This window comes from Manis pentadactyla, chromosome 7 (assembly GCF_030020395.1).
Source record: "Manis pentadactyla isolate mManPen7 chromosome 7, mManPen7.hap1, whole genome shotgun sequence".
In the NCBI taxonomy this organism is placed as follows: domain Eukaryota; kingdom Metazoa; phylum Chordata; class Mammalia; order Pholidota; family Manidae; genus Manis; species Manis pentadactyla.
Window position 1 is genome coordinate 101,390,708 of NC_080025.1, and position 22,983 is coordinate 101,413,690.

At 37.6% G+C, this 22,983-nt stretch overlaps 1 protein-coding gene across 2 annotated transcripts in view; it reads right to left on the bottom strand.

The window, feature by feature from the left end:
- The window catches only part of JAZF1 (JAZF zinc finger 1), a 339,131-nt gene that overhangs the window by 195,448 nt on the left and 120,700 nt on the right, over nt 1-22,983 (bottom strand). Inside the window, exon 1 of one of the 2 annotated variants that reach the window (XM_057504610.1) lies at nt 15,760-15,778. The exons of the other annotated variant lie outside the window; for it this stretch is intronic. The gene's annotated coding sequence lies outside the window, so the exon portion shown is untranslated. Of the gene's footprint in view, nt 1-15,759; nt 15,779-22,983 lie in introns of those variants that run through there. 2 annotated transcript variants of the gene reach the window in all.

Consider the following 22,983-nt stretch of genomic DNA (forward strand, 5'->3'; position numbering starts at 1 on the left):
TTTATCTGTTGAACAGTTGAAAAAGATCAGGATGGCCTTAATCTCAAAGTAAAAAAGCAGAAAAAAAGAAGAAACAGGAAATTTAAGAGATTTTTAAAAAGAGCATCATCAAAACTAACTTTTTTAGAAAATATTTTCTGAGAAAATAAACTCTTAAAACAAATAAACTATTTGATGAAGGTATAGAGTTCATTGTCCTAATTGTTGATTTTGTTTCTTGTTTTATTCTGGGGAAGAAGGAGCCTTCTCTGGAAGGTAAGGTATATAAAGAGAAACTATGACATGCTTAGAAATTGTTAGCATGTGTTCATCAGAGCACAAAAGAATAACAAAATGTAAATGTGATACATTTTCATTCTGAGTTTTCAAAACCCACCAAAGTTTTCAATTGTACTGGGCAATTCTCAGTTCAATTCTAAAGTAGCTGCAACTGACACTTGGGGAACAGAACACAGACATACATGATAATAAACATATGCAAGTACAGAAAGAAGGAAAAATTAAATGTAGTTGTCAGAAATAACATCTTTAACCAGGTGAAGGCACATTTGTGGCAATTCAGCAAGAATATTACTTTTTTCATAATGTAATACAGTAAGTAAAATTCAACCCCTCTAGCCTCTTTATAAGGAAATATATGTGAGAAGATCACTAAGGACCTTTGCAACCTTACTCAGTCAATTGCAATTCTTTATCTTGATGCATTAGTGTGTAGAACTGTGGGGAAAATAAATCAAACCTTCTCCAAACCAGTCAGTTTAACATGTTGCTCTTTGCCAATAATTACAATTCCATTATATACTAAAGTCCAATGGGATGGCTGCCCAGCCCTCAATAATCTTCAGGTTAGAGTCTACTTGATAAATATTTATTAACAAGCCACTGACATGTAACGTACTGAAACATATCTCCTTCTATGCTGAATGTCTTCTTATGTGTTTCATACTGTTGCCAGGGATATTAGTACTATGCAACAAGAAAGTTTTCCTTCTTGCTCATTCCTCATCTGGTGTCATAGTCCTGGCTTATTTTTTGGGAACAACCAGGATACAAATATAAAAGGTAGATTAATGCAACCCCACTCTGCAGGCAACTCTGGACTGGGAGAGCATCTGGACAAAGACCCCACAGCTTAGAGGGAGCAGGAGCATCTCTGGAGGGCATTCTGGCTTCCTCATGGTATGTAAGTTACTCCAGGACCCACCCAAATGGGGGGAAGGCAGGCAGGCACACTGCCTTCCAGCTGTGCGCCAGTGGCTTTGATCCCTTTCTTAGACACCTAGAAACTTCTAAAACACTGCCTTGGCACTCCAGGGCGTGGGGTGTTGGGGGTGAGGCTGTGCTCCTGGAGAGGGTGAGACAGCTTAGTTGGGAACAGAACGAAGAATCTGTAAAGAATATATACAGCTCTGTGGAAGATGGCAGACACAAGTCTCACAGCAGACCATCTACAGCTATAGAACAAACTCTCTTTAGATATAACAGGAGCCAATGTCTGCAATGGGCACAGTTCAGTTGCTGGGGTTACTTTAGGAAGATTCTGGACTTGTGGGACAAGAGTGGAAAGCTGAGCAAATCCTTAGAGGGGAGCAGAGGGAATCAGACCTTGCTCACATCTCTGTCTACCTCTGGTTGAAAACACAGTTATGACCGTAGAAGACAAAGCAACAAGACCAGATGTACTCACATATAATAACTATGTTTTCTTGCAAGTGTCCACTGCAATGGATACAGAAGCTAAGGAATTTAAAGGAAACATCTAAGAGATCTTCTCTGAAAAAAATCAGTTTAATTTTCCAGTTTTCCAGGCAGGACCAATTAAGCTGACTTTAATTCTTAAGCAGTTCTTTAATGACTGATCTGTGCAGTACATGTATATTCAGGAATTTAGCAGGCCACTTTTTGACATCAGTTGAGTTTTATGATTCGCAGAAACTGGGGGACACAATGAAATAAAAGTAGAGGAGGGGTCATGTGACTGGAATCATACCCCAATTTAGGAACTAGTTGTGTGGCTTTGGATGGGTCATTTTACATCTCAGAGTCTCAGTTTCATCATCTGAAAGAAAGGGAAGGAATTTTCCAGTTTTACGTGCATGTGTCTATTCCTTTTATCTCAAGTTCAATAAAAACCAGGCCTGGGTAAAATACTCTTGTTCAAAACGAGCCCTCTTTCTAATTTCTGATTCACAGATCATTCAGTGTCCAGAGTTGTGTGGGATAGAGAGGTTACCTAATTCAACTTCTATAGATGAGCTCTGGAGCACCAGGACACCTCCAGCAATGAAGAACCTTCTGCCAGGCAGGTCCCCCAGTTTTGGGTAGTGCTAATTATCACAGGTGCCTGACAACATGCCTCCCTGTAATGTCTGCCTGTCATTCACACTTCTCTCCTCTAATCACAAATACATTTAAATTGCTTTACTAGGAATGGACAGAAAGATTTTGGAATTTTTTACTTCCAATGTCACAACATGACAATTTTAAATAGGAAAAAAAACCCTGCTTTTTTCTTCCAGTGGAAATGCTTGTAACCCAGTTGATAATTCTTACAAATGGCTCTAAACAAAGGAGGGGAAAAAAACCCGATCAATGGGAATTTTCCAAGCAATGAAGATTGTTCGCATAGATAATTCAGGCCAGAATCATTCTCCCTATTCAAGTTTAAGTGTTGTATGTTTTCTTCCAAATGTGTACTCTGATAGTGTTTGTGTCCAGGTTTTATTTACCTGGCCAAAAATAAGCTCACCAATGAGTTTTGCAACTCATTCACTAGATCAACAGGCCTAATTTAAGAATTCTGGCTACACAATGCCTAGCAAATAGTTTCTTAAGGTGCTCATATTCATTAACATAACTAATAGATACACACTCATTTTTCAGGGTTTTATGGCTTTAACACTAAATCTATGTAGACTACAACTTGTTAAGCAATGATTCATATGTATTTGTTTGCATAACTGAACTAGATAAAGGAAGGAAAAGATAAAAACTCTACTATTGAATTTGTTTTCTTTCAAACACTTATAAATAATGGAGATAATTTTTATATTTTAAAAACAAAACTGTTTAACATCTGTTTTTTATAATATTGTTATTTCTTGTGAATAGTCCATGTTAGAAATTCTTACTCCCAAGAATTACTTGCCAAAAAAAAAGTTTGCACACTTCATAATGCCATACATTCTTGATTAACTGAAAACTGAAGACCAACCAATCAGAATTCCAGATTACCTGGAGCTTGTCCTTCCTGCATGACTTTCACAAAAGTATGAAATTTTAAATAAAGTAGGTATTAATTTAAAGCAAAAGATTCGCTGAACATATTTATAGATCAGTACATATCCAGCCCAATTATCTACACTTGGTACAGTTAAAATGTTATAAAAGAAGACCAAATGTTCATAAACATTTATCTCTACCTCAAATCCTTCTGTGGAACAAAGCAGAATATAAATTGATGGTATCTTTTATCTCTGTAACTCTACTGCTTAGCACATCGCAATTATACTTCCATACTGAAGTATCTGTTAACAAATTAATAAACAGTGGTAAACTGGAGGCAGAATAATAAAATATTAAATTTAAAAAGATTAATGACTGTACAGTATATGGAATGCAAGATCATAGAATGTTAGGTTCAAAGAGACCTTAGAGATCTCTTTCTTAGTGCAGGAATCCTCCAAGAACATTTCAGTACTTTAAAAAATAGTTTGGTATCAAGTACTATACTGGATACACACACAGGCATACCCACACACAATCACCTCATTTCCTTACAAAAGTCTTATGAGATAGATATATTAATCTTGCAAACAGGCAAACTGAGAATGCAAAGGAGGAAAGATGAGGAAAAAGAAAGAATTGTTACATGCTTTTGCCAATTCTATCCTACGGTCTAAGACTCAGGATAAACAAGCAGACAAGATGAAAATGTGCCTCCCTTCCTTGTGTTCACTGCCACTAATGTTCCATAATTAATTTACCGAGAGATATGTAATGCAGGCTCTGAAGCAACTATACACATAAATATTAGCTTCCTCTCTTCTTAGCATTGCAACAATGAACAAAGATATTTAGGATCTGCTCCCAATTTTGAAAATCTGGGGACTATCACAGAACTTAAGAGAGTTATGAAGCATGCTAAAACCCACTTCCCTAAGAATAATCAGTTCAATTGTGTTTTTTTATTTTAATTTAAAATTCAGTAAGTATATGTCATCTTTTCTCCCCAGAGATAAATAATGGAATGACTGAATATAGCACAAAGTACAGACATGGGAACAGGGTGGCAGTTTTAACTTTGAAATTCACCATTTTTGTCAGTTAAGTCAGATCTAAAGCATTAATTTATTCTGAAACATTAATTAACTGGAGCTTTTTTGCATTTAATTTTCTCTGGCATTTTGGAATCTATTCTAAGCCCTGTGGAAATGGCAGGTCTGATGTTATTAAAGTTAGCCTTTCAGAAAGTCTTCGAACTGAGTACTCCAACACATTAAAAAATGCTGAGAGTCCTGATAATGCAAATCTCAAGTATTAAAGGGTATTCTTTACTTATGGAAGAAAAACCTCAATTTCATCAAAAATGAATTCAACTGTTAGGAAGGCTTCAATTTTACATCTTAGATGGGCCCTTCAAGCCCTTCCTAAGAAACATCTAAAGTCAGTTTCATTTTTATTATTAATTAATTCATTCACTGTTCATTCATTCACTCAAGTATCTATTGAGTGTCAAGTACCTGCCAGACAGGTACTATTCTAAGTGGGGCAAGCAAGCTCCTGTTCTTGTGCAGCTTACAGACTATATGGGAAAATGACAAGCAACAAATAAACAAGAAAATACCTAAGAATGATGAGAACAATGAAGAAACAAGGGTAATATGATGAAGAGTGATTGGCAAGATCTCTCAGAGGAAGTAGCACTGATGTCAAGTCTTAAGTGATCAGAAGCTGGCCTCACAAAGATCTCAGAAAGAGAAACCGGCTGGTGCACTGTGAGAAGGCAAGACTAAGCAAGGCAGGTCTGAGGAGCGGGAAAGCCACCGTGACTGAGCCACGGTGCAAGTGATGGCATCATCTATGAAGACGGGGAAGCCTGAGAGAGGGAACAGGAAGGCTCCCATGTGCGTGCACACCTGTGTGTATGGAAGGGTGCAGGGATTAAGAGATCTATTTTGGATATGTGGAGTTTTAGATGCCTGCTTAAACGAATGGTTCAAATAAAACAATAAATCATAGGAATTTATGATCACTCAGCATCAAGGAAGGAATTTGGGGTGGATGCTGCTGATTATAGCCACATTGGGGCAAAGACAGTAGTTCTGTAACAAGCTTTCCATTCCATGAATCACTTTAGATATTCAATTTAGTCAAGCAATATTTAATTTAATATACCCCAAATTCAATATAGTAAGCAAGTCATGAAACATCTATTAAGGAAAGAAAGTCCTTTTTAGGAACCATACTTACTATTTCTATTTTATAGCTACAGCAAAAACATAATTCTTTCACAGAATGCAAATCAACAGGTGCCCTACTATACGTGGCAATTTTTAAAAATTAAAATATGTGCACCAGAAGATGTATAATAGACATCAGAAGAAAAGACCTTTAGTTGTGGCTCACAACACAAAGCACTATTGTTTGGGTGGTGTATGTTGGTGTGTGCATGAGCATGTTTGTGTCTGCATTTGCATGGGGAAGAGCTGATGTTGGCTGACAGTGGAAGGAAGGAGAAATTTACCTCCTTTCCAAGTGACACAGTACCAACAATTACACTTCCTTACTTGGGATTCTTTGAGCTTTCATTTAGATGCATTTGGTATAAAATGTATTTTTTTTAAGTGATGTAGACGTGGGAAAAATGAAGCTAGACGTCTTACTAAAGTGCAAAATTATGAGGCAGCACAGAATTCCATGATCACATCTACTTCCCAAGCCTCAGCTCTCCAGAAGCCAATAAAATGTTATTGCATCTTATGCCTCTTCACTTTCCAAGACATTTTTGTGTCTGAGCTTCATCAGCCTGAGGGCAAGACCTACATATTTCAGATTATTTGAATTTATAAATTATGACTGTAATACATACAAGAGCCAAGAGTTTTGATTCTGAGTGCCCTTGTCAACATTCAGGAAAGGGCCACCTTATTCTTTATTAACAAATCTTCAGAGAGAATTCCCCTGTCATGAACTGCATGGCAATAGGCCAGGCCTAAAAACTCATCCTGAGCATCTCAGACATGGGCAGTCTTTCTCGTACTTACAAACGCTACTAATGGCCAGGTTTTCTGAGAAACTGCTAAGTAGTAATTTTAACAACTGTTGGACTATTAAGGAATGGCTCCTCTCTCATCCTATAGGAGGAGAAAAAGCCTCTCTACCCAGTGCAAGAAACTACATCAATCCTGTGAAGTGCTGCCTTCAATCATGTTCACTTAGCCAGTCTAAGGGGCAGAGTCACCACTCGAAAATAAAGCCCTGGGTGCCTGCAAGGGACAGTTCTCTTGGGGGGGCAGAGAAGCAAACAATTATAACCAAGAGGAAAAATGTGTTCAAGGCAAAATGAATGACAATTATTCACCTACACACAGGATGGGTTGTGAAGGACAAACAGGAGTGAGCCAGGTTAAGAGGGTTAGGAAGCAAAGACATTTCAAAAAAGGAGCCAACTGTATGACAGTAGAGGGGCAAGACAGAGTGTGATGCCGGCAGAACAAGTAGCCCCCAGCAGATTACAGACAGAAGAGAGGATGAGACTAGAGAAGGGACTGTTGCCAGTGCCAGAAGGGCCCGAAAGGTCCTGCTACAGTGTGGCGAGCGCCCTGAGGAAGTGAAGCTGCACTGAAGAATTGTGAGTTTGGGGTGTTGTGGGGGAATGGGTTCCTGACATGATCAAGTTTGCATTTTAGAAACAGTGCTGGCAGCAGCTAGAGAATGGATTGGGGTAAGCCTGGGGCCCTAGGAGTGGTGCCCAAACTGGCAAGATAATGTAACAACTAACTTATGTAAAAACCAAAATTACAACCATCCTTTCACCTCCTGCCTGGCAGGAGGGGTGCTTTTGCAATGCCATTTCCTGTGTACTTATTTCATGTGTGCTGTAACATATCCTACCACTAAGTACATGTGTTTTGTTTGGCTCCCTGGCAGAGGCTTATACAGTACAATGATCCTGCAAAAGTATGGATATGAAACTGCTGCAAAAGATGTGAGTATCGCCAGGAAGTATGCTGGAATAGTGAATGAGGGCTCATGTTAGGAGAGGAATCCGAGTCGGTAATGAAGGCAATGAACAAAAACCTAGAAAATCTGGCTGACAGATGGTCTTGTAGAAAAGACGGCTGCCCGGTAACACCCGACTGTGAGCCCTCCTTACCCCAGGAGACGTGCTCTGTGCATGTAAGAATCACAAGTACCACCTTTTCTCGTGTGACCAACTGCCTCCAACTTTCAGTTCCAGTGCCACCTCTTCAAAGAGCCACAGCTTGCACTGCCCTACCTTAAGCCCTGCACCTCCTACGCCCACCAGGGCAGCCCAACAGTATTTCCTTGCATACCTTTGCCTGTGAATGTTGGCTGCTTTTTATTCACTCTTGTATTCTCCGGGCCTGGCACATTGTGTTTGTTTTAAGAAACATTGCCAGTTAAACATCTTTTGAAAAATACTGCCACTGTGAAAAGCAGTCTGGCAGGTACTTTAGAAGTTACCCATAGAACTACTATAGGACTGGTAATTCCATGCCTAGGTATATACCCAAGAGAATTGAAACCAGGTATTCAAATGAAAACCTGTACACAAATGTTCAAAACAGCATTATCTACAAAAGCCAAAAAATAGAAACAACCCAGGTGTCCATCAACTGATGAATAAACAAAATGCAATATATCCATACAGCAGAATATTACTTGGCCATAAAAAGGAATGAAGTTCTGATACATGCAACAACACAGATGAATCTTGAGAACATTATGTTAAGTAAAAGAAGCCTGTCATCAAAGACCACGTATTAAATGCTGCCACTTAATAAAAAATATCCAGCAAAAACAGATCCACAGAGACAGAAAGCAGAATTGTGGATTCCATGGAGGCTTAAGAAGTGACTGCTTAGCAAGTATGGGGTTTCTTCTAGGGAAGATGAAAATGTTCTAGAACTACATAGTTATAATAGTTGTACAACACTGTGGATACACTAAAACCACTGACTTGTACACTTTAAACTGGTTAAAATGGTGAATTTGTTTAGCAAATTTTATGTCAATTAAAAAAATACATCTTGTAAATCTAATCCCACTAAGATACAAATAAAAGGACCTCCTTAGTCTCTCTCTGTGAGTGTCCACCTGTCCTACCTTCCTCCCTTCCCTCTGACACCCTGCTCTTCCCCTAAATTCTCTCCATTCCCAGCTTGCTAGGAACCTTGGACAAAGTGAAGAAAACCCTTCAGTCCTCAATTTCATATGCAAAACAGGAACTGTACTAAGATGATAGCCTTACAATGTTTTTTGCTCTAACATTTGAAGGACAATTTACTGGGATGATGGAAGTCCATGCGTGGGACACCTCCTAGCAGAGAGGGGCCCCAGAGATGAGAGTTCCCTTGTCCAAAGGGTCTGCGCTGTGCTAGCTAATGAGGCAATCTGCCAAAGAACTTTAAATCTGGGTTCTCTCAAAGTTCAGCAAGATCGGAGTTACAAAGAAAGCTAATAACCTATTCTTCTAAAGAAAAAACCCCCTACAAAATCTACTTTTCTTGGTTTTTAATTAAAACTGACCTTTCTGAATCTATGGCTGGAGGCAGCTATAATATTGAAAAATGATGTCATTTACTGGTGATACTAACAGAGTGGCAGTACACTGAAAAGGGTTAAAATCATCATAGAATTCCTAAGTCTCTACATGCCGTGTGTGTGTGCGCGCTTGTGCGTGCATGTATGCATGTGGGGGCTACAGATTAAGAGACATTATAATCATACTTGAGCAAAGGAATGACCCAACCTTATTTGGAACCCATTTGGAATTTGGAGTGGGGAATACTCCGGAATTTAGTCTCAGATTTTCCTTTAATGCTTCCAACACCCAGAAAGGCAAGCAGGAAGGAGTTCAACTGTTGGAAAAGAGATGAAAATTTGACAACAGTGGTCACCAGCCTCTTAGACTCTGAATGAGGCAAAACCATGCCTGGCCTGAGGTGTGGGGAGCCAGGGAGGAAGGAAGGAGAGATGCAGAGAGGAGGAGGAGGAGGGAAGCGAAAATCAAGGAGACAAAAGAAACTCATTGGCTTTGCTTCTTCAAAGGTGGGGGTTGGGGAGGCAGAAGTGTGGCGACCAGCCTCAGAGCCCATTTTCCCACAAATCAAAAATGTTTTCTCCTGGCAGTGTCTGGGCGACTGCCTTTCTTCCTCACACAAATCAATCTGTGCTGAAGAGCCAATGAACGGGAAACTGCCAGGTGAGGAAAAAATTGCTAAGAGGCACTTGAAGAAAAGCTCTGCTGAACTGAGATTGAACTATTTCTCTACTATTCCTGTATTCTGGATTATTCCAAACTCAAGGGTGTGGGGAGTGATTATATTCAGAATAAGAAATACCTAGTAGTTAAGTGCCCACCAAAGTAGACTGAGTGCAAGGGTGGTGGTGAGGCGGATGCTGTTACAACACCTCACAGTAGGAGCATGTGTGAGTTTTAACCCATTTTATTAGCTCTAAAAATTACAAACCAGCACTTGCTAATTTTTCAAAAGTGGAAAAACCACTAAACAACAAAATCATACAGATGTGTAAGTCTGAAAGTGAACTGCCTGAACTCCCACTACCTCCCCTCGGTTAATTACTCCAAGTGAGAGGGAACCTTCTCTAACTTTTTCAACACAAGCAAATATGGAGCTGCTTGTGCTACATTTTATATCCACTTCCTATCGAGTGCTTACTGCAGTGCCCAGCATGCCACATGGAGTATCCCTGACTTCCCAGGAAGCTCTTAGGAGGTGAGTACTAGAAACAACCACATTTTTACAGACGGGCAATCTAACACTTAGATCTAAATTCCATAACCCATTTAAGGTTGTGCAGCCTGTAGATGACAAGTCTGTCCCAGACCGGTCTCTAAACGATTACGCTGGCACATGACATCTATACATGTCAAATTATACAAAACTAGCTTGCTCTTTTTAATGGCTTCATGGTATTATATATAATGAATACATCAAATTTTATTTAACCTGTTCCCTTACTCAGTGACATTTCGGCTGTCCCCAAGTGTTCTCTCTCATAGTATTTGCAATGATGAATTTCTGTTGTGTAGCAGAACCGCTAGGTCATAAAAGTAGGTATATTTTAAGTTTGGATAGGTGTGATCCTCCTAAAGAGGCATTATGAATCTAAAGTTTCAGTATGAGTATGAGTGCCCTTTTCGACACACCTTCCCAAGCACCAGACATTATCAGTTATTTTAATTTTTGGCAATCTGAGAGATGAAAATTGAATCGAATAATTTTCCTTAGTTGTAAATGCAGTTGAAGGATTTGGGTATTTTTTTCACCATTCGTGTTTCTTATGCAATTGTTCTTACCCTCTTCACACTTTTCTATTAAATTGGCTTTCCTTACTGATGTGTGAGGACTTTCTATAAATGCTGAATATAACCCTTTATCTGCTAAATATGTTTTATATATTTTCTCCCAGTTGGCTATCCATACTTTGTTTATAGTTTCTTTTACCATAATACCATGAAACTAAATTTGTTAAACATTTAAAGACTTTTCAGGGCCTCTTGTCATGCTTTTAAAGCCCTCCTCCAAAACTATAAAAAATATATTGATTTTTTTTTAATTTTATAGATTTGCAGTGTAGTTTGTGGCATTACATAGGGGTCTAAATTATCTATTTTCCCAAAGAGATTGCCAGTTGACTCAACACTACATACTAAATGGCCCATCCTTTCCTACTGATCTGAAAGTTTACCTTTGCTATATATTAAATTCTTAAGTACATATGGACCTATTTATAGATTACCCACAGCATGTTTTAAAATATAGTAGGGCAAATTCCCCACAATTATTTATTTTAAATATGTTTCTTTGCCATTTACGCTTATTTATTCTTTTGTATGAACTAGAAGCAACTTACCAGCTTGAAAAAAATTCTATTAGGACTTTACTGGAATTGCATGTTAAGTGTTACATTAACTTGGAGAAAACTTACTGTACAATTCTGAGTTCCTAGCCAGAAACAGAATATATCTCCCTTTATCAACACCTCTTCATGCATTTCAGTAAAGTTCTATTATTTGTCTCAAATACGTAGATGGTTCCACATTTTCTTGGTCATGTTCTTGTCTAGTTTAGGTAACAAGACTTAGGCTCATCTGCAGAATAAACCTGGGTGCTTCCTTTCTTTCTCTATGCTTTAGAGGCATACAAATTGCCAGTACCCAAATCTGTACCTGGTATTTAGTAGGGAGGAAGTTGGCTACTTTTCAAAAGGGTTTAGATGGTTAGGATGGATGGATGGAAAGACAGATAGAAGAGTAATTTTCTTCCAGGTTTTCTATTCACGTGTTCCTTCTTGAGTCTACTTTGATAATTTAACTTTCAAATTCACTCTAAAAAATACAGATGAAAAGAAAGTGTTTATGTACCTCCCTTTTTTCCTCCAACTAAGCTAGCCAGAGGTGTTCCTATTTTATCAGTGTTTTCAAAGAATGGTTTTTCAATTTTTAAAATCAAATCTGTTAGGTTATTTTTTTATTTTGTTTGCTATAATTTCTGAGTTTATAGTTATTGCTTATGTTACTTGACTTATTTGTTCACTTTTGTTTTTTTTCCACAAATATTGATTTGAATATGTACCTTATTTATTTTCAGCAATTCTCAGCTTTTTAATAAAAGTCTTTAAACTATAATTTATACTTTGAGAATTGCTTTGTTCACAATGTACAGGCTTCTGTATGGAATGTTCTCATTCTCAGTAACTTAAACATAGCCTAGGTCATTAATTATGATTTTATTCCTTAACTCAGTTAAAAAAATTCACACAAATCAATTGTACATGAATGTTCACAGCATCATTATTCATAATAGACAAAAGGTGGAAACAACCCAAATATCCATCAATGGATAAATGGATTTTTAAAAGTGGTATAATCACATAATGTAATATTATTGAGCCATAAAAATAAATCAAGTACTGATTTATATTTAACTAGTGTGAACCTTGAAAAAAAGCTAAGTGAAAAATGCCAGATACAAGAGGATACATATTCTATGCTTCCATTTACATGAAATGTCTAGAGTAGGCAAATCCATGAAAACAGAAAGTAGGTTACTGGTTGCCAAGGGCTGGGGAGAGAGGTGACTGGGAGCTGACAGGTAACAGGACAGGGCTTCTTTTGGAGGTGATGAGAATGTTCATGAAAGTAGATCACGTTTATGGTTGCATAATTCTGTTAGTATACTAAAAACCACTGAATTGTACATGTTAAGAGAGTGAATTTTATGATATATGAATTGTATCTCAAACAACAGTTACAAAGAATAATATTTGAAAATTTCCAAGTAGTTAGCTTAGGGGAAAGTGGTACTTATTGCTAACATCTCGTATTACTATATCTTGTTTGAAGAACCTGGACTATCCATACTGTCTAACTTTGGAAATGTGCAGAGATTTTCTTTATGGGCTGGTCCATACTCAAATTTCTGCATCATGTGAGTGCCTGAAAAGAACATTTGTTATCTTCATGTTGTGTCTAACACTCTCATTAAATCAAGCTTATTAATTGAGTTACTAATATTTTCTATATGCTTTCTTTTGTTACTGAGTCTCCAGGCAATTTCTGAGGGAGACATTATGAATGTGTTTTTTAAAAACTACTGTTATGTTTTATGTGAATATATATTTTAAATATAATTTACTATGTCCCTAGTAAAATTCTACATTTTTTCCTGCAAACTGACTTCTAATTTTTCTAACACCTTTTGCATACTCTTCACCTTTTTCACTTATGACTAACATAAATCCCCAACAAGCTCCCCCACCCCAACTGCTAAAAAGACTGTCCTGGGATTCACATGCAAATTCCCTGCAGAGGTCACTGCCACACACCAATAAACTATAGATGACACAGCCCATCAACACTTAAAGACTACAAATATGAAAAATTAAAATGAACTAGTAAAGGAGAATAAAACAAAAATCACAAGGAAAGAAATCACACCTAAAATCAATCTACATGGGAATTAGAAACCTACTATGTGATTTAGTGACAGAAACTAAGCACTCTAGTGTGGCCTAGCAGAAAAGAAAAAAATACTGTCTCTTTTTTTTTTTCTGTTTAGGAGCTGATGCACTGAATCTCTGAAACTGCAGGTTCACTCCAAGGGCAGGCCTTGTGTTATGTTTAAAGGGGAAAAAATACTAACCTTGTGCACACCTTCTGTATTCAAGATCATTAATGAAAAGCCAAATGTTTAATTTGCTCTGATGTTTCTGCTGTCATTTTTGTATAGTTAACAGCATCATAATTTAAGTAGGTCACACTTTGTAAATAACCTGGCTAGATTATTCCCTCCTCCTTGGTAATTAGACCACCTTTTGTTGCAAAGACCTATAAACCATTTAACCATGCGTGGTTGTAAACTGCTCATATTAAAAATTGGGTCCTTTGCCTCCTAACTTGTATGACCCCAAGGAAACTGCATACCATCTTGTCTCTACCTCATTTTCATTTTATTTGAGTCTTTGGACTCATTTGATCATTTGATCATTTGATAATTGAAATACAGGCATCAAAATCTACAATAAAACTTTTGGAAGACAGAAATCCCTCTTGACACTCATTTTACATTAGTACAAAGGAGATGTGAGTGCTGCATACAGATTTATAATTTACTTTCCAAGCCCTCCCCTACAAGTGGTTTCTTCAGCCTTGTTTGAAAATGATAAAGGCATTTGGCACAGCAAGAACTGTAGTAGAAGTAGTTAACAAACAAACAAACAAACACCCCATCGTGTCTCCAGTTTCACAAGGACATAAAGCAACCTGTAGTTTTGGATTACTTGTGATATGCTGATCAAGTCACACTTGAGATTACTTGATATGCCAATGAGGATGTTAAAATCAAACCTTCAAAAATCACGCTAAGATCCCCAGTTTTAATAAAGGACACTCACAAAGAGGAGGAATCATTTTTGCCCCAAGAAACAATGACAAGTATGGAGACTATTTTTTTTATTGTTGTAAAAAATACATAACATTAAGTTCAGTGGTGTTAGGTATATTCCCATTGTTGTGCAATAGATCTCTAGAACTTTTTCAAAATTGAAACTCTACATCTATTAAACTCTTAATTTCCTGTCTCCCCTCCTCCAGTCCCTGACAATTATCCTTCCACTTCCTGATTTTATTATTTTGATTACTTTAAGTACTTCAGATGAATAGAATCATACAATATTTGTCCTTCAGTTACTGGCTTATTTCACTTAGCCACATAAAACTCATCATGAGTTTTATCCATGTTGTAGCATGGTACAGTCCCCTTCCTTTAAAAGGCTGCATAATATTCCATTGTATTTATAACAACATTTTGTTTATCCATTCATTTGATGGACACTTGGGTTGATTCTACTTCTTGGCTACTGTGAACAGCGCTCCCGTGACCATGGGTGTGCAAATCTCTCCACAAGACCATGCTTTCGATTCTTTTGTGTATACACTGAGAACTAGAGTTGCTGGATCATATGGTAACTTACTTTCAGTTTTTTGCTCCATACTATTTTCCATAATGGTTGCACCATTTTAACATTCCCACCAACAATGCACAAGGGTTCCAATTTTTCCACATCCTCACCAAGGCTTGTTATTTTCTGTTTTATGACAGTGGCCAACCTATTGGGTATGAGGTGACATCTCACTGTGGTTTTGATCTGCATTTCTCTTACGATTAGTGAAGTTGAGTATCTTTCCATCCTCATGTTTGTCATTTGTGTATCTTCTTTGCAGAATTCTCTATTCAAGTCCTTTGTCCATTATTTAATCAGGATATTTGTTTTCTTGTGGTCGAGTTGGCAAGTTCCTTATACATTCTGTGTATTTACCCTTTATCAGATACATAGATGGCAAATATTTTCTTGTTTCCTCTGATGTGCATAAGTTTTTAGGTTTGGTGTTGTCCCATCTATTTTTGGTTTTGTTGCCTGTACCTTTGGTGTTATATACAAGAAATTGTTGCCAAATCTGAAGACCTAAAGGTTTTCCCTCTGTCTTCTTTTAACAGCTTTGTATCTTTCATGCATTTGAGTTATTTTTAAAGGTAAGTCAGATACTACAGAAATTATCTGTCTGATAACAGAACACATTCCTGAGAGAATCAATTCACTGCTTCTGAGACTCAGTACGTTTCCAGCTCTAGATTTCTACATTAAATGGACTAATTTGGGTAAGGCTATGACAATTACGGTTAGGAGGAAGAGTTTTCAGGGGTACATTCAGGAAATAATGGAAGCTGTTTAATCAATTCTGCTAGTTAGCCAAAGAAAACAGTACATAAAACAGTATTTTCATATCTCATATTAACTGCAAAAGTATTCCTAAGATACAAAATATTTTGTAATCTTAAGTGACAGATTTCAACAGATAAGGAGTTTGAAATGAAACAGCTTTTATAACTTTCATCACACCACCAACTGAGTTGAGCAAAGGAGTAGAATGGAGTGCAACAAAGTGTAGCAGGCTGAGGAGACCTGGGCTGAACCCAGTCTTACCTGGGAAGATGCTAGGGGCCTTTGTGGGACCCTTCCAACCCCCTTCCTCACCCCAACCCTCATTCACAGCAGCTCTGCATTAGTCTTTTTAAAAAAATCTGTTGAATAAAGCAAAAGGGAAAACCACTAGTATTTAAAACCCTCCCAGGATTAAAGTTCAACTTCTTCAATTAGAGGAATCAGTGTAATTCTCTCTGTTTTCCTTTGACTTTCCATATATGCCTTACCAAATATATACTTCCCAAGTCCACTTTGAAAACAAGTCATGAACCAATAAGGACTAATAAAAGTTTCAAATATTATTTTCCAGAGAGTATATATTCCTACATGTATATAACTATATAAAACACTACTTTGATGCTCAGGCAAAACCATTTATCTAGAATGCCTTCCTTTTCTGTTTGCCTTGGTATACAACTGACCACATAATAGCTACAGAAGTTGAAAAAATATAACATAAAAGAATCTACCCTTTTAAAATTTGATCAATCCTAGTAGTCTGCTATAACAACTGCTACAGACACATTTAACTAGTATATAGCAATTCAGTTATCAGCAATGGAATAAAAACGGACCCCTTCCTGTGTATTAAAGAGAACACTGTGCAATTACATTGAGAGGGGGAGTAGAGTGGCCGACTGTACTGACCGGGGCCCCTGCTCCCCAGTCACACCTGGGACCCGGTAACCCCTCCTGTTGCACCGGCTGACAGGATCTCTGTTTGTGGTTTGTTTGGGTATGTTCTAGCCACACTGAAGCTATTGTAAATATTTCTACTGTTTCCCTTTAGGAAACTCAGAGCTTGGCATAAAACGTGATTCTCTCATGCTTGAGCCATTAAGGTAAATGTGTTTTGTGTATCCCACTTAAAAAGTTAATTCAGGAAGAGGTGCAGACTCTGGTAGACACAGTCTGCCTTTCTTCCTGCTGTCTGGTTAATGTAGCAACTGGCTGCTGAGGAAGGAAGGGGAGGGAGATGGACTGGAGAGCTGAAAAGATGCTGATGCTATATGTGCCATGGATGTGCCCACCATCTTTCCCTAAAATAGGCCACAGAGAATGGTGCCACACTTCTGAGTCAAAAATCCCCCAAACAGGTGCTGGCAAAGTTCTATATCTCAATCTAGATGTTCATGAAAACATACATGTAAAATATATTTGTAAAAATAAGTTGGCTATACTTTGGATTTCTATAACTTTTATCAATAAGACTTCAAAAAATTAAGTTTTAAAGTTCCCAATAAAGACTCGATAAATAGGACGGCTCCAACTCATTCACTCCCTTTGGGTTTTTTCTTCCTTAAACGTTTGCAATGACCCAACGTCTCAAATTCCAGTCTCTTCCCCTTCCAATTTCCTTTACGTATCACTAACACTGAAACTTCTATGGTTCAGATTTGGTCAAATCACTCCAGGTTAAAAACCCCTGATGGCCCACCACAGTTTTCCACTGTTGTAAACTCGCCAGCCTGGTGCTCATGCCCCTCCCTCGGGGTCGCTGTGCACCAGCCTGGCACACTCCTCGGTGGTTCTCGCCTAGTCCATCCCATCCGGATCCACCAATGCACAGCTCTTTCTCTCCTACTTCCACTTCTCTCCAACTTCCATCTCAGACTGTTAAAAACTCTATCTATCTCTTTCCAGATTCATCCAAGTGGATAATGTAATACTAAGAGCAACAAATACTTGCTTATTATGAGTTTATTAACTAGTAATGTTTTAATACTGTTTGTTACACAGAATATACGCTCCCAAAGGCAGGGATCCTTGTTTTATTCACTGGTATATACCATGGGCTTGGAAAAGTGCCTGGCACATACCAGGTGCACAACATTTGTTGACTTGGTAATAATGACTTTCATGAATGACAGCCTGTTTTCCACACACTGTGCTTTACACCTATGATTTCTATTCCTAAAAACACCCTGGCAATATGTATAATACAAGCCCCACAGTCTAGGTGAGGAAACTAAAGCTCAGAGATGTTAATTAACCTGTCCGAGGCCTTGCAGCTCAGAATAATCAGGATTCAATATCCTCTCTGTAACATTCTCAGGGAATGACATGCTGTGCTTATCTTCTGTGTGATATGGCAGTTATGTAACAGCCTGTCCTCTCCTGCTTTCCATTCTTTATGAGCAGAGACCGTGCTTACCAATCACAGTATTGTCTGAAGTGCCCAGCTCACAGCTTCACAATGTAGGGGCTACACAGATATCTAGTGAGTCCCTGAGGGCAGATGATAAAGGGGTGGAGACTGTATGATTTAGCATCTCTCTTAAAAAAGAAACAACAAAAGAACTTGGAACATGAAGTAATGCATAAATGAGGACAAATTAGGAGGCAAGTTAATTAGTAAAAGGAGGTGATTCACACCACATACACCTGACAGTAGAGAACAGCTCTGTGTTAGATGGGGCTCCTGGGAGTGTAAGTCCTTAACATAAAAATTAACTGCAAGACTCATAGGCAACAATATGTTGAAGGCAGTTTCATTTATTGTCCTGTCTTGGGGAAAAGAAGAACTGTTAAAGCTGAATTGAATATGTTACCTGAATGTAAGCATGAAATTTCACAGAAGAAATCAGCCCAAACATTTCACTCCATAGGAATCATGTCTGCTGTATCACAAGTGCTGACTAAGTGGACTAAACTAAAAGCAAATACAGCTTATGAAAGAAGCAGAGTTCCCCAGCTTTATCCTCAGATGAGACTCAGATTACTATCTGGCAATAACCAGGGCTGAGCACCTTCATCTTTCTTATCCTAATAATTCCTAGGGCACTCTTGCCCCAGCTTCTGAAACCCTTTCCCAAGTCTGTAGCTCTTTATTTTTGTAACTTAACTCACAACATTTCAGAATACACTCATCTCTAATTTGCAGACTCCCTCTACTATCCTTTATTAATAAATCCCTATAAAAATGTTTAGTTCCTTTAAGGGATAGGATTTTGAGTTACTATTCTAGAACATGCTAAAATGTTAAGTCACTAAATTTGTTCCTGAATACTTAAAACATCACACCAATTTGGCCGTTTTTCTCAATTTCTCAACAACAGAAAGAGTAAAGCTAATTTCCAGCAAACCATCATGCTGTAAACCCTCATCACTGAGTTAACTTTAAAGTTAAATCCAGAGATTCCCATAAACTAGACAGGGGACTGCTATGGATGGGGATAGGGTGAATTTTAACCAGGGACCCATGTCTTAGTCCAATTAACCAATTGCTAACTAAATGAATTGGTAGTATAGGGAGATTTCAGTCTGATTACTGCAAAAGTACGTCAAAGAAAAATATATATCCAGGACTTTAACCAATGTGTCTGCTTCTACGAGGTTGTTAGACATTTTACATTCTACCTTTGGACCTCAGTACAAACTAGAGAGAGACCCCACAAACAAGCCTAAGGAATGATGACAGTAACAGCTAAAATTAGTACTGTGCTAAGTACTGTCAAAGCACTTGATATGGATTTTCTCATTTACATCTCAGCCATCCTATGTGGTAAAAACATCTGGGCCTGCTGTTTTTGCTATGATTAGATTTCTGACTACTGTTTTTGATGGCTACAGGCTAACCAGTTGTCCATAGCTTCTTGAGTCAGTTCTAGTAGGTTAAGGATTTGTTCATTTCATCTAAGATTTAAAGTGTGCTGGCCTTAAGTTCATTACAGACATTCTTTTATTAGATTTAAATCTCTGCCCTAAGTGCAGGAGTGCAGTTTTCCCTTTACTAACTGTTCATCTGTGCCTTTTCTGTTTGTTTTCCTGGGTCACTCTTGGGAGAGGTCTGTCAACTCTACTGGTCTTTTTAAAGAAGCAACTTTCTGCTTTCTTGATTCTATCTTGTGTAAAATTCTAAAAATTTCCCCTTAATTCTTGCATTTTTTTTCCACTATTTCCTTCCTTTTATTTTCTGCGGGTTTAGAATGTGGTTCTTTTGTAACCTAGGGTGGATGTTCATTGCTATCAGTGAGGGAATCAGAACCTCTAAGATACGAGAGGAAGAATCCATCACGGAATTATGCCTTACTTTCGTGGGAGGGACTGGGGGAGCACAGGTGGCGGCAGGGACAGCTAGTCACCCTCCTGAGGCAGAGGACCATCAGTGCACATGCGGAAAACTCAGGGGCCAGGCTCAGCTGCACCCAAGTCAACCTACAATTAGGATAACACACAGGCCTCTGGATCCTCTGTGAGTCCTGGTGAAGAATCTGGGGGTGGCCAGCCAAGGGTAAGAAGAGCTGGATGGAAAGCGGAAGAAAAGGAAGACATGTTAGAACCTTCCAGCTCTCTCTGCTCTGTCCATCACCAGATCTCATCCCAAGGCCTTCAGAGAATTAAAGCCACGCTTGGACTCACTCCATCTCCCAGTCTTGTACAAGCTCCTTTCTAGACAGCTCTAACCTGGAACTATACAAGGAAGGAGATTCTGGGAAATGTAGCTCCTAGTGTAACCAAGATAAAAGGCCAATTTAGATTAGATACTTTCATCTCATTAATTTCCAGCAGCCTTTCTTCAAGTATGAAATAAGCAAGGAACTATATATTTCTAAGTACTGTTCAGATACATTCTATAAATTTTGATATGTAATGTTTTTATTATGATTTATCTCTAAATATTTTATAATTTCCATACTATCTATCTTGTCCTATTATTTATCTGAATGCATTCTTCGTAATTTCCAAACATGAGGGTTTTTTGTAGTTAGTTTTTATTACTGAGTTCTAATTTAATTGCAGACAATTCAGTCTGCATGATGTCAGTCCTTTCACATTTGCTGAAAATTGCTTTATGGAATAATTTTCTTAAATAATTGTCTTAAATGTTTATGCATCCTTAAAAAGTATGTATTCTTCAGATGTTGGGTACAGGATTAATATGTCTTTTACATAAAGCTTCACACTACCTTTGTTAATTATGTTACTGATTGTTTACCTGTTTTATCTACTAATTATTGATGGAGAGAGAGAGAGAGAGAGGTTAAAATCTCCCCCTATGATAATGGACTGTTTTGTACTTGTGATTTCAACTAACGTTTGCTTTCTGTGTTTTAAAGACCATATTAATTAAGAACATAAATGCAGAATTGTTTTATGTTTCTGGTAAACTGCACCTGGTATGGCCTTCTTTATCACTAATAATACCTTTGCCTTAAATTCCATTATTAATATACAAGGTTTTTCTTAGTAGGACTCTGCCTGGCATGTAATTTTACATACCTTTGATTTCAACCTTTTGGTATTTTTATGTTGTAATCATGATTCTTGTAAACAGTGTATTACTAGAGTTTTTAAAATACAGTCTTAAAATCTTTGTCTCTTAATGAGAATGATTTGTCCATTTACATTTAATATGTTTACTACTATATTTGGATTTGCTTCTTCATCTTATTTTGAGCTATTTGTCTTGCTTATCCCTGTGTTTCTTTTACTTTTGGATTGATCCACTGTTTTCTTTTTTGCCCCCCTACTAGTTTGGATACTAAACACTTCGTTTCTAATCATTCAGTAGTTATTCTAGAAATAGTGAAATGTATACATAATGTACCTACATTTTAAGATCTTATTTTACATTTTAAAACCTAAATTTCATAGATTTCTTTCCCTTTCTCCCAAATAACATGTATGTCTAATCATATCATAACTGATAAACTACTGTTGAGTTTTTTTTAAGCTCATAAGCCAATTAATGTTGATTCCTATTCACACATTTACCACTTGTTTTTATTTCTTATTTTAAAATTCTATCTTTTTATTTGAGAACTCTTTCCTTCGTTGCAAAGCACACACTTTAGAAACTGCTTTCATGACTATCTATGACAAATACTCTTTCTTGGTCTGACAGTTGCTTTGTTATACCCTTGTTTTTGAGAAATAGATTTAGTCAGGCACACAATCACAGGCTGACTGATTTTCTCTCAGCATGCTGAAGACACTGTCCCACTATTTTCTGCCTCTGTCATTGCTGTTTGTTGAACTGTTGAACTGTACCTTTGCAAGCTGCCATTTCTCCCTGACTACTTAAGATCCTCTCTCTGTCATGGTGTTCTGTAGTTTTACATGTCATATCTAGGTATGGAGTGCTTTAAAAATTTTAATCTTGTTTGGGATTTGGTAGATGTCCTGAATGTGTGGATTTCATCATTTCTGGAAAATTCACTATAATCCTCATCTCTTAACCTTTCTTCTCTATTTCCCATCTTTTTGTCCCCCCATAGTACAATATTCTGAACACTTATGCATGCATATCTTTCAGTTTATTAATTTGCTTTTCAATTCTTACCTGTCAATAAACTGCCTTTTGAGCTTTTAATTTCAATTACTGTATATTTTATTTATATAAATTACATTTAAAAGACCCAGAATAGCCAAAGCAATCCTGAGAAGGAAGAACTAAGCTGGGGGCATCTATGCTCCCTGACTTCAAGCTCTACTACAAAGCCACAGTAATCAAACAATTTGGTACTGGCACAAGAACAGACCCACAGGTCAATGGAATAGAACAGAGGGCCCAGATATAAACCCACATATATATGGTCAATTAATTATGATAAAGGAGCCGTGGATATACAATGGGGAAAGAGAGCCTCTTCAACAAATGGTGTTGGCAAAACTGAACAGCTAAATGTAAGAAAATGAAACTGGATCACTGTCTAACTCCATGCACAAGAGTAAACTCGAAATGGATCAAAGACCTGAATGTAAGTCATGAAACTGTAAAACTCTTAGAAGAAAACACAGGCAAAAATCTCTTGAATATAATAAACATGAGAAACTTTTTCATGAACACATCTCCTCAGGCAAGGGAAACAAAAGCAGAAGTGAACAAACGAGACTGTATCAAACTAAAATGCTTCTGTACAGAAAGAACACCATCAGCAGAACAAAAAGACAAAATCTAACGTCTTTTCAGGTTGACTCTGCTGGCCCTTTCATGATGACTTATTTTCTTGTGTTTTGAGATTTTTCAGTGGGAACTAATATATTTTAGAAACTTTCTGTGAGGCTTCTTTATGGTCAAATTAAGGTGAGTTTCTATTTGCATTTGCTTCTGGTAGGTGGTGGGAGAAGCACCCCACCAGATACCACTTTAATTCTTAGTCTAATGTTTTTTTGAACATCCAGCTAGTATAAATTCTATGAGCTGCCTTAAGGTTACGAATTCTCTGAGGAGATTCATTTTTGCTCCACCACATAGTTTGAAGGCTCAAGACAGAAAAT